The sequence below is a fragment of the Tursiops truncatus genome, chromosome 10 (assembly GCF_011762595.2).
Source record: "Tursiops truncatus isolate mTurTru1 chromosome 10, mTurTru1.mat.Y, whole genome shotgun sequence".
In the NCBI taxonomy this organism is placed as follows: domain Eukaryota; kingdom Metazoa; phylum Chordata; class Mammalia; order Artiodactyla; family Delphinidae; genus Tursiops; species Tursiops truncatus.
Genome location: NC_047043.1, coordinates 100,419,007 through 100,429,440, shown reverse-complemented (window position 1 = coordinate 100,429,440; position 10,434 = coordinate 100,419,007).

Genomic DNA, 10,434 nt, shown 5'->3' with positions numbered 1-10,434 from the left:
TTCGAGAGAGCCCCGGGCTGATGATTCCAGCGAGAGCCGCACTGATTAAAAACGTACTGCTTCCCTCATTAACCATTCCAAACAGATGCCAGGACCAGCTTGATGAGGAATGAAATTAGCCACACTCTGACCGCCGCCCGAGGAGCCCGGGCGCTGCTCCGATGGGACCCTCTCACGGGGACTCCTCCGGGGTCATGCACTTCTGGGAACAGGGAGCAGGGGGCATCTCGGGCTCCTGGAGCCCTGAGGTCCCCAGCTCATCCCCTGGAAATCGGATAAACTGGAGGGAAGGCCAGGGACCCCGCTGGGTCTGTCCAGTGAGCCTGGTCCCGAGGTACCGGTGGGCCGGGCCCCGAGCCGGCACCATGCGCAGGCTGGCTTGGACCCTGCCGCCCGCAGCCTCGCCGGCCTCGTCCCGGCTGCCCTGCAACCCGTGACGAGTCCCTCTGCCAGAAGCCGAGCCACTGAACGGTCAACGTGCAGGAGGACAGACCCATCAAGAACACGCGCTTGCTTTAACCTTTCAGTTTTAGTTGGCTGCATTAATTTTAGTCTTCAAAATGGCACTCGAAGGAACGGTCAGTCTGCGTCTGTCCCAGCTCCTGCTGCTGGGTGGAGGAGGGACGTGGGGACTGAGGGCGGGAGAGCCAGCTGCCCGCACTACCGCTGTGCTGACGGCACTGGGCAGCAGGTCCCGCAGGTCCAGGGAGCAGGCCGCCCGGCCGAAAGCAGCTCGGGGTGGGAGGCAGGGAGCCTGGGTCCCAGCTCTGCCAGGGGCTCTGGGAGCATGGACCAGACCCTGCTCCAAGGTCTCAAACTGGGTGCCAGGGACCGACCAGGCCCCAGCTGGCAACTAAAGGGAGGAGGCTGGTCCCAGTGCCCTGGTGGGGTTCAGCCTTGAGGAGAAGCCTTGTGACCACACAGGCCTCCCATGGAGGCACTGAGACAGGGTGTGGCGTGGTCGCTAGCCTTCCTGTCCCACAGTCACCAAGGGTCCAGTCATCAGACCCAACACCTGCCCCAGGCCTTTTTTCTCCAATTAAACTTTTAATTTTGAGATAACTGTAGATTCACTTATAGTTGTTAAAAATAATACAGAGAGATCCTATCTATACTTTACCCTGTTTCCCCCAACGTCCTGCCAAACTACAGGACAACATCACCAGCACAATGCTGACGGTACCAGCCACCAGCCTGGACAGATTTCCTGTTTCACGCCTACTCGTGTGTCTCTGTAGCGGAGGGAGGGCTTAGTTCCACGTGGTTCTATGTGCATGTTCACGTCAAGACGCGCAATAGTTCCGTCACCGCAAAGACCCCTCGTCCAACCCCCCGTCTTGAGAGCTCCAACCCGTGCTACCCTTTCTCTGGTCTAAAATGAAGTTCATGAATCATATGATCTATCTACACACATATTTTAAAACAAAAATCAACAGAATGCGCTAGTTGTAACAATACAGAGAGAAAAACAGGAAAGCACTTTACAATGGAGTGACCTGCATATTAGGGGTGGCCACACAGGGAGGCAGTCAGTCGCCCGCCCCTCTAGGTGACAGCGGCTACACACCCAGGCGGGCACAGGGGTTTGCTCGCCACTCGGGTGCCACGAGGGACGCCGCCCTCGGTGCCGTGATGCTCTCAGTGGTGACAGCTCTTGGCAGAGCTCTGAACATATCAGAGTCTGATCTTCCCCTGACTGTGAGGACAGCAGCCGCATTCCTGGAAAGGCCAATGTACTGACAATCACGAGAAATGTGTTAGTGGTTTAGGTGTCACGCGGAGTGAGGCGCAGGTTCAGATAACCACGCGCGGATTTTCACTTTCATGACGATCTGGGGAGACATTCGCAGGTCTCGGCTGTGCAGGGCTGCCCCCTACACCCTAGGGAATGGGCTCCCCGGGCTCCACCAACCAGACACCTCTCCTTGCATCCACCCTGAATGCCGCCCACGTGCCCGGCGGCCCCTGCTGAAAGCCCCTAGCACACTGTCTAACCCCGCACTGGCAACTCCACCTGTGTCTGTGTCCTCTGGGCAGGGGTCGCTGCCCCCCAGGATGCAGTCCATGCCCAGCGCTGAACAGAAGCTAATAAATGTGCCAGCAGAACGGATCTGGACCGACAGCCAGCCCAGGACAAACAGGCTGCTGGGAGGCCTGGTGTGATCTTATCCTCGGATGCCCCAGGACCAGACCCGCCCACCTCCGCTCTCCTGCCGCGGCTTTGCTTCCTTCATGGAGACCACTCTGCCAGCCACCGGCCAGGGCTTCCCGCTAGAGGGAGAACATCACCTCCTTCAAGGGCTCGCTGGTTACCAGGTCCCCCCAGTGGGCCCTCAAATCCAGAAGTGCAAAGCAGCGATCGGAAACTCTTTGTGTAACTGGCTGGGTGGTTGAAGCACTTCAACAATAAAGTATTCACATCGACGCACAGAACTTCCCCAGAAGGACCCCAAGAAAGTGGACACAGTGGTGGCCTCTGGGCAGAGGGACAGCGGAGGGAGGCGCCTTTGCACTGTGTACAGACATTTTTGTACCATGTGGATGAATTATCTCTCAATTATACGAATAAACAAAGAACAGCCAAAAAAGATGGAAGCAGGTATTATTGGTGTGATTAAAACTTCTGAGCACCTACTGCGTGTCACGTACCCCCAAGGACCCAACTCCTTCGGCTACTTATATCCTGGAGGACTGGGTTCTGGTGGGGGGACCAGAGCCTCACGCCCACGCCCCCCTCCCCTCCCCTAGGACAGAAACTTGGACAAGGCAGTGGAGGCATCAACCAGCAGGTGTCCAGCAGACCCAGCCCTCCCCAGACAATGCCAGGGGTCCTCGGGGCTGAGTGGTCCATCAGCAGAGAAGGAGGCTGAACTTTACCACTCACACCTGCCTTTATTCAAGAAAGGGTAAATCCAAACCACAATGAGGTGCTACTTCACACCCTGAGGACTGCTATCGCAAAAACAAACAAACAAGAAACACAAAACAAAATAGCAAGTGTGAGCGAAGATGTGGAGAAACTGGAATCCTTGTGCAATGGTGGCGGGAATGTAAAATAGTGCAGCTGCTGTGGAAAACAGTATCGAGGTTCCTCAAAAAAGTTAAACATAGGGGCTTCCCTGGTGGTGCAGTGGTTGAGAGTCTGCCTGCCGATGCAGGGGACACGGGTTCGTGCCCCGGTCCGGGAGGATCCCACGTGCCGCGGAGCGGCTGGGCCCGTGAGCCATGGCCGCTGAGCCTGCGCGTCCGGAGCCTGTGCTCCGCAACGGGAGAGGCCACAACAGAGAGAGGCCCGCATACCCCAAAAAAAAAAAAAAAAAAAAAAAAAAAAGTTAAACATAGAATTACCATATGATCCAGCAATTCTTCTGGGTATATACATAAAAGAATTGAAAGCAGGGTCTCAAGGATATATTTGAACACCCATGTTCAATTATTCACAGTAGCCAAAAGGTGGAAGCAACACAGGTGTCCACAGACAGACAAATGGATCAACAAAGTGTGGTCTATACACACAATGGAATATTATTCAGCCTTGAAAGGAAGGAAATCCTGACACAGGCTACAACGTGGATTAACCTTGGAAACATTATGCTAAGCGAAATAAGCCAATCACAGAGAGACGAATACTACGTGATTCCACTTATATGAGTCCCTAGAGCAGTCAAATCCATAGAGACAGAAAGGAGGATGGTGGGTGCCTGGGGCCTGGGGCAGGGGAAGGGGGGCTCGTGTTTAGTGGGGTCTGAGCTTCAGTTTGGGAAGATGAGAAAGTTCTGGAGATGACGGTGGTGATGGCCGCACGACAGTGTGAATGTCCTTAAGGCCACCGAACTGCACGCTTAAAAACGGCTAAACCGGTAAATTTTATGTTCTGTGTATTTTACCACAATTTTAAAAAGAAGGTTATTGGTGTCTTGCCAGGCCAGGGCCTACACGGATGCCAGGAAACAAAGGCAGGGCCTTGCCTGGGAAGGTCCCAGTCGGTGGGGGAGACAGAGAAGCAGGTGGCTGGGAACAACAGAGGGGCCTGCACTGTGGCAAAGGGGAGGACCAGTGACGGGGAACTCGGCGAGGAGACAATTCGCCTGGGGAGTCGGGAGAGAGGCGTGATCGCATCTCGAGGTCTGAGGTGAGGGGGAGAAAGGGCCCTCCCGGCAGAGGGACCAGCAAGGGCTCTCCCGAAAGGGCAGGCAGGACGGGCGTGGGGTGGGCCTCTGGGGCCCTATTTGAGGTGTGTCCCCGCTTGAGACTGTCAGCTGCAGGCGGCAGGGCCTGGCCCAGCACACAGACTGGGTGCTTGACAACCACTGTGGAGTGAGTGAACGAATGAGCCGGTGGATGACGACGCCCCCGGGGACCACAAGTGATACACAGGACGGGCTGTGTGGGAAAGAGCCAGAATGTCTGAAACTCAGTTTCTGCTTCCGGTAGGCCCTGGTCCCTCTCCCCTCCACCTCCTGTGTGAGTCCGCATAACAGAACCGTCAAAAGCTGACCCTGCCGCTCTCGTTCCAGATGAGGTCACAGGCCCAGAGAGGGCAAGAGGCTGGCCCAGGGTCACACAGCAAGTCAGGGGCAGAGCTGAAGCGCAGCATCCTTTCCCTGCTCTGTGAACTCCAGGGAGGGCCAGGGCCTCAGAGACCAAGGGGCAGGGGTGAGTGGAGGGAGAGAGAGAGAACAAGAGCCAGTGAGCAGGTGGGCGGGGGGGGGGGGGAGGGCGGAGCAGACACCGGTTTTGGGGAAAGCAGCAGCCTCAAGGTGAGCCTGGTGGGCACTTAGCACCTGGCCACAATGCCTCCTAGGTCCCTGCAGGTGGAGACAAAACCGACTTCATCCGCAGGCCCCAGGTGCTGGGCTCCCTGCCGCTGCCAGACAAGGCACCCTCAGCGCCCTGGACGAGGGCCGGAGCCGTGGCCACGTTCTAGTTCCCAGGGGAGCACGCACGGGGGGAGGGGCAGAACCCCGTGGCCGGGGGTCAGGAACCTGATCAGGGACAAGGCACCAGGGGCCGTGTCTGTCACCCGGCTCTGCCTGGCCGCCCTCTGGCCCTGCTGTCTGCCCACCTTCTGTGTACCTGCGTCTTCCCTCAAGGGCGGACAGAATGGGGCTGCTGAAGAGTGGGGTCTGCGGAGGAAGGACAGACCCCACAGGAGATGCTGCAGGAAAGCGCTTTGCCAAGGGCGGGCGGCAAGGACGAGCCCCACCCCGGTCCTGGCTTGGTAGCGTCCCTCAGGGCGAGCTGGGGGTCCCTGTCTACACCCCTGGGCACCAGCCAGGCCAGACCGGAACTGAGTGTGAAGGTCAGCCTCACGGTGGAGAGGGGCTGGGTCCCTCTCACCCGGGCCACAGAGCTGCCTGGCAGGCCACGAGCCGGGGCCTCCTGGGGACCACCCTGGCTCCTGGGCCGGCCCGGAGCAGACCTGCGGGCAGCAGCTGCTGACGGCCCCAGGCGGTGCGGAGGGCCGAGGGCCTGGGATGAGGACGCTGTTGCTCTCCGGGGACACGTGTGCCCCGCTGTGGGCACAGGAAAAGGATGGCTGAGCGCCCTGCCCGGTCTCCCTACCCCCAACTTCCTTCTACAGTCCAGCGATGTAACTGCGGCCGCCACCTCAGATCAGAGCCCTCCGTGGCTGCCCACGGCCCCTGCCTGCAGGGACAGCCCCTCCGCCTCCTGTCCTGGCCCCGCCCACACCTCCGGGCTCACCTCTCACTTCCTTGCTCACCCTCAGGGGTGCGGGGCTGGAGGCAGACCCGACCACTTGGAGTAAAAGCCTGCGGTACATTACAGAGCACTAGAGCCGGGCTCTGGGGCTGCCCTGTCTGCGTGCAAGCCCAGCTCTACCCCTCACTGGGGCAAGTTATTCGGTGACTCAGTCGCACTGTCTGTACAAAGGGGATGACAACAGCCCCACTTCCCAGGGTCTCTGTGAAGGTCAAATGAGCTAGCGCCTGCAGAATGCTTGCAACCTGAGGCCTGAGGTTTGCATACCTGGAGCGCCCTCCCCTCCTTGACCACCTGGCAACCTCCCTTCACCCTCCACGCCTGCTGTGGGTTGCAGGAACACTCCCCACCTCCGGGTCATCGTCCTGTCCTGGCCCTTGGCACTCTATACTGACACCGTCTGTTCATGGCCTGCAGGCTGCCAGAAGGCAGAAACTATTTCTTACTGGGCTCTGCACCCCCTTGCTTAGGGCAATGCCTGGCACAAGATCCCTCATTCATTCAACCAACAAAGATTTACTGAGCAACTACTATATGCCCAGTGCTTTTCTAGGTGCTGGAGATGCAGCAGCTAACACGCTGTCAACCTCTCTGCCCTGGTGCAGCTGACACTCTAGTGGCCAAGATGGACCAACCAACCCCCAAGTAGGGACACAGCGGCAGGCCAGACGGAGACAGTGCTGGGCAGGGAAGGGGCGGGGGAATGTCAGGGTGGGATCTGCCATCTAGATTTGGCGGCTCCAGGCAGAGTGAATGAATGAATGAGCAAATGAATGAATGAATTATAAATGAGCGCCTCACTTCAGCCCCCTCCCCGCCAGCAGCTCCAAGAGTCTCACACACTCACTGCAAACTCCCTGCAGCCCGACTCCCTGCATTCCAGTAGCAGGAAGTGACGTGCCCGTGTTAGGTGTAGTTACTGTTGGGAGGGGGCTGACATTAATTAAGACACCATTAATTAAGCTGTCAGTACAGTAATGGCCTCGGTTGTTAGCAAATTTGATTAAGGAACTGACTCTTGGAGGCCTCACGATTTCCCCATCTCATTAATAAATCTTCTTCCGCTCCCGCTGTCACCCCTTCTCCCGTTCACTCGGCCACCTCCGTCAGTGCCTGAGCTCCCAGGTGGGGACCCGCCTCCTCTCAGTGCCTACGCAGTCTAGATTCCAAAGCTCTCTTGGGAGCCCAAGAGGTGGAGGGGAAGAGACTGGAGGACAGGGAGGCGGGGAAGGGATGGGGCGGGTCGCTGGCAGGGCTCTTTCTGGAGCACGTGTGTCCAGGCCTGCTGTGCGGCATACTGAGGGAGGGATGTACCGCCAAGTGCATGGCAGGAAGCAGCCATGAGACCTCAGTCAAGTTGCTACCCCTTTCTGAGCCTCAGTTTCCTCCTCTGTAAAATGGGATCATTAACGCCCCACTTTATGGCAGTGGCGAGAACCAATGAGGCGAGTGGCATGAGAAGCCTCGAAGCCCAGTAGTGCAGCTCTGATGGTGGCTACGGTGGTCCTGGGCTGGCGTCTCCAGCTGTCCTGAAAGTTAAGCACCTGGAGACACTCAACTCCCCAGCCCTCCCCACATTGAAAGCCCGGGGAACAACAAGGTTGGAGCGGCAGGTGAGGGATACCCCTGGTTCTGGTCCCCAAGTCTTTCTATAAAGCAGTGTGACCCCTCCTCTTCAGCCACCCCCTCCCCAGTCTCTCTGCAATCTCTGGTGCCTGTGGGTTTGGTGGCAGCACGAGGGGGGGCGGCCTGGGTGTTGTGCTGCCAGACTGTGGGAGCCTGAAAGCCAGGGCAGCATGAAGAGACCCACAGGAGGGAGGCAGGGAGCCCAGAGCGCCCGACGCGCTGCCCTTCCCACCAGCCCAGCCCCTCTCCCAGGTGAGCAGGTGAGACAGGCGTGGTCTGTGGGTCCTTCCAGGGGCCATGTGTTAAAAATGCAGGTTCCTGGGCTCCCGGCAGACCGAATGAGTCTGTACTGGTATCCAGGAGGGGTACTGAAATCAGTATGGTAGCTGTGTCCTCAGCAAAATCACGATCGGATAGGTTTGGGCAGTGATGCCAAGGGAAATGGTTGCATCTGTGAACATCAGCCACAGCTGTGCATCGAAATCCCATGGAGAACTAAAACGATCCTGAGGCTTGGGCCCTCCCCGGACGCATAAACTGGAATCTCTGGGGATGGGACTGAGGCACGGGAGTTTTAAAAAAATTCTCCAGTGCTTCTAGCGCAGAGCCTGGGCTGAGACCCCCACCCTCAGGCCAGGACACTCCAAGTTTCCTGGGGAGCTTTGCTGAGCCTCAGTTTCCCCACCTCTAGAATGGGAGTCTTAGTGTCCGCCCAGCCAAGGCTGCTGTGCGGATTCCACCGAGACCAGGCGCTGGGCCTAGTGCAGGCAACATCCGACGTCACATTTCACCCTGATGACACCCCCTCTCCCCCGGGGTTTAACAGTCCCTGAGAGTTGAGAATTTCTCTGACTTCGGGCTCCTGGGCCCAGGCAAAGGTGTGGCAGAAAAAAGATGGCTGCCTCGGACCTATTCCCAGCAAGAGCAGAAGTTCCGTGCCGGGAAAGGATTTACTATTTGTTTCCCAGAAAAGCCGGGGCCTTGTCACAGGGAGGGAGAAGTCTGGCGTGTTCTGCTCACATCAACAAACCAACCCGTGGGCTTTTCCACTTAAAAAGCAAATAAACATCATAGCCAACCACAGACCCAGGCCACCTTCATGACCCCAGGGGCTCCCGCCCGGCCGGCTGACACAGTGGCAGGAGCAATGTTTCCTTTCCTTCACGCTCCGTTAGCGAGAGAGCTGTCTGTCCCCTGATGGAGGGGAGTGGGTGCGGCTTCACTAGGGGCTCCAGGGGCCCTTGTCATGGTATAGGGGGGTTCAAGGCCTTGGAGTGCCCCCCAGATATCCCCTTACATAATGTTCCAGGCCTCACCTTTCTAGTCCGGGGGACTGAACCCAGCCTGAGGGTCCAGCTCTGCCCTCTGATCTTACAAGGTCTGAGGTCACTGAACAGCCCCAAGAGGCCTGGCCTGCGCACGGTACCTAGGGCAGGAGGAGACGTGGGTCTGTGTCTCAACCCCTACGGCTTCCGGTCCCAGAGGAGGGGTCCTGTGAGGCCAGAGACCAAAGGCTGCGCACCCCAGAACAGAACATCGCAGAGCCCCGGAGAGCTGCGAGGGAAGCTGGCATTCTAATGTGACGCCCCAGGAAGCCTGGCTTAACGAGGCCCAGGCTTGGCTTTCCATAAATACCCGGACCTGTGATGTCACTGCCCCGTGCAGACTTTCACAGCCTCTGCCGCTGGCCTGGGGCCCAGCAGACAGGTGTTTGCTTCTGGCCCACAGAACACCTGGGTGGCACAGAGGGACACTGTTGCTCCCTGCTCACAAGGGCAGGCTGGACCTTCACCTGTCCCTGGAGAGCACAGCACCCTGTGCCCACCCTGACCTTCCTGCCAACCTTCCATCAGCGGTGACTGAAGAGCCGGGCACGAGAAGCATTTTCCAAATGGACACAGGTGGGCTGTACCAAACGCCACAATGGTAGCAGCAGGTCGGGGGACCCTGTACGTAGATTTGGGGTGCTACGTACCCTCAGAGACAGGGAATTTTACAGCCCAACAGAGTCCTGCTGACTAACAGCCTTTCCTCATCGTCACCACTGACAAACACCTCCACTGCAGGGAACAAATGCTGGCATCTCTGCCTGGAGGCCACCTCCCTCTGCAAGCCACCTGCACGGCAACCCACCCCTCCCCGCACAGAGCCCCCGCTCCAGCTCCAGGCTGGGCTGCGGCCCCTCTGGCCTCGGGTCCCAGGCATAAACCTGCCACCTATACTCACAAATAGCGTCTTCTGCACGCCATCCTTTTGGGGGCAGTTTTCCCTTCTCTCTCCCTCTCCAGTGGTGAAGGCTCAACGTGGTTGGAGGAGCGCGATGCTCAGGCGAGAAGTGGAAGGGAATGAAATTAAATCGAGGGCGAGTCACATTCCCGGGGGTGGCAGGCTGCTCCACGGAGGCTGGGCCAGGAGCAGGGGGTGGCAGCAGCGGGCTACGGGGGGCCCAGGTAACGCAGGGCTCACGCCGAGCCTGGCAGCCTGCGAAGACGTCGAGTCACCATGGTCGCCAGGTTGGGCGGGGGGGGGGGGTGGGGGGTGGGGGGCGTGGGCCTCGCTGCTACCTGAGACCACCTCGGGCTTTTTCCCTCCTGCACATCCGGGGTGGCGGGGCGCCGCGGGGAGGGGAGGGCTGGGGGAGTGTCCGCACCCGCTTTGCTCTCGCAGCATCCGGAGGAGGGACCGGCGCAGAGACTCCCCCGCGCCCCAGGAGCTACGTAGTGCGGCCGCGCTGGACCAATCGCCGAGGTGCTCGTCGCCATGGCAACCGCAGCATCAGGCGCGGCCGCCCAGTGGCGCTCTCGCTGCAAAGTCACCCACCAGGCGGAGAGCGCCCGCGCCACGGCCGGCACTCGGAACCTGTAAATCTGTTCCCAAAATGCATGCGCTGCCCCGGAGCCTACGATGACGCTGCTTCCCAGGGTGGCTTCTCTGCCTTTGCGACGGAGACGTGCGAGGCACGGAGTGCACGGGGTTGGCGTCTTGGAGTCAGGCCGACAGATTCCCAGACTGGCTCTGCCTCTCAAAGGCCCTGAGATCTTGGGCAAGCCGCCTCTCTTCTGGGAGCCTTGATCTATGATACTG